The following is a 1,929-nucleotide window of genomic DNA, read 5'->3' as shown; positions in this document are numbered from 1 at the left end:
CCGAGGCACGGCTAGCTTGCAAACGGCACAACGGCGAGCAAAACAAGCGGTGCTGAGTACGTACGGCGTCTACACGTGCGGGCGAGCATGATGGACATGCTTGTGCGGGCGTTCGATCACCGGAACGTGGCCGGCGACGAGCTCGGTGGAGGCGAGCTCGGACATGTGGGGAACTGCACCTACGGGCGCGACAACGGCGGGAGGACGGAGGGGAGAGAAGCGAGGCTCACCGGGCGGCTACGTAAAGCCCCTGGAAGGTTAGTGATACGTCCATTTTGCATCATGCTTTTATATCGATATTTATTGCATTATGGGCTGCTATTACACATTATGTCAGAATACTTATGCCTATTCTCTCTTATTTTACAAGGTTTACATAAAAAGGGAGAATGCCAGCAGCTGGGATTCTGGGCTGGAAAAGGAGCAAATATTAGAGACCTATTCCGCACAGCTCCAAAAGTCCTGAAACTTCATGGAAGATGTTTTCAGAATATATAAAAATATTGAGCGCGAGAAGTTCACCAGGGGCCACACCCTGCCCACGAGGGTGGGGCACGCCCTACCCCCTGGGCGCGCCCCCCTACCTCGTGGTCCCCCTGGTGGCCCTCTGATGGCCATCTTCTGCTATTTGGAGTCTTTCGATGAGGAAAAATTCATAAGCCATCTCCTCGGACAAAACTCCGCCGCCACGAGGCGGAACCTTGGTGGATCCAATCTAGCGCTCCATCAGAGTTGTTCTGCCGAGGAAACTTCCCTCCGGGAGGGGGAAATCATCACCATCATCATCACCAACGCTCCTCTCATCGGGAGAGGGCAATCCCCATCAACATCTTCACCAGCACCATCTCCTCTCAAAACCCTAGTTCATCTCTTGTATCCAATTCTTGTCTCCAAGTCCGGGATTGGTACTAGTAGGTTGCTAGTAGTGTTAATTACTCCTTGTAGTTGATGCTAGTTGGTTTATTTGGTGGAAGATCATATGTTCAGATCCTATATGCATATTAATACCCCTCTGATTATGAACATGATTATGCTTTGTGAGTAGTTACGTTTGTTCCTGAGGACATGGGAGAAGTCTTGCTATTAGTAGTCATGTGAATTTGGTATCCGTTCAATATTTTGATGAGATGTATGTTGTCTCTCCTCTAGTGGTGTTATGTGAATGCCGACTACATAACACTTCACCATTATTTGCGCCTAGAGGAAGGCATTGGGAAGTAATAAGTAGATGATGGGTTGCTAGAGTGACAGAAGCTTAAACCCTAGTTTATGCGTTGCTTCGTAAGGGGCTGATTTGGATCCATATGTTTCGTGCTATGGTTAGGTTTACCTTAATACTTTTGTTGTAGTTGTGGATGCTTGCAATAGAGGTTAATCATAAGTGGGATGCTTGTCCAAGTAAGGACACCCAAGCACTGGTCCACCGACATACCAAATTATCAAAGTACCGAACGCGCATCATATGAACGTGATGAAACCTAGCTTGACGATATTCCCATGTGTCCTCAGGAGTGCTTTTCTCTATATAAGAGTTGTCCAGGCTTGTCCTTTGCTACAAAAAGGATTGGTCCACCTTGCTGCACTTTATTTACTTTTATTACTTGTTGCTCGTTACAAATTATCCTATCACAAAACTATATGTTACCACTTATTTCAGTACTTGCAGAGAATACCTTGCTTGAAACCGCTTATCATTTCTTTCTGCTCCTCATTGGGTTCGACACTCTTACTTATCGAAATGACTACGATAGATCCCCTATACTTGTGGGTCACAAGACTCTTTTCCGGCGCCGTTGCCGGGGAGTGAAGCGCCTTTGGTAGGTGGAATTTGGTAAGGAAAATTTATATAGTGTGCTGAAATTTACTATCACTTGTTACTATGGAAAGTAATCCTCTGAGGGGCTTGTTCGGGGTATCTTCACCCCGAAC

This window comes from Triticum dicoccoides, chromosome 3A (assembly GCF_002162155.2).
Source record: "Triticum dicoccoides isolate Atlit2015 ecotype Zavitan chromosome 3A, WEW_v2.0, whole genome shotgun sequence".
NCBI lineage: Eukaryota > Viridiplantae > Streptophyta > Magnoliopsida > Poales > Poaceae > Triticum > Triticum dicoccoides.
The sequence above is the reverse complement of the archived record's forward strand: the minus strand, read 5'-3'. Positions refer to the sequence as shown.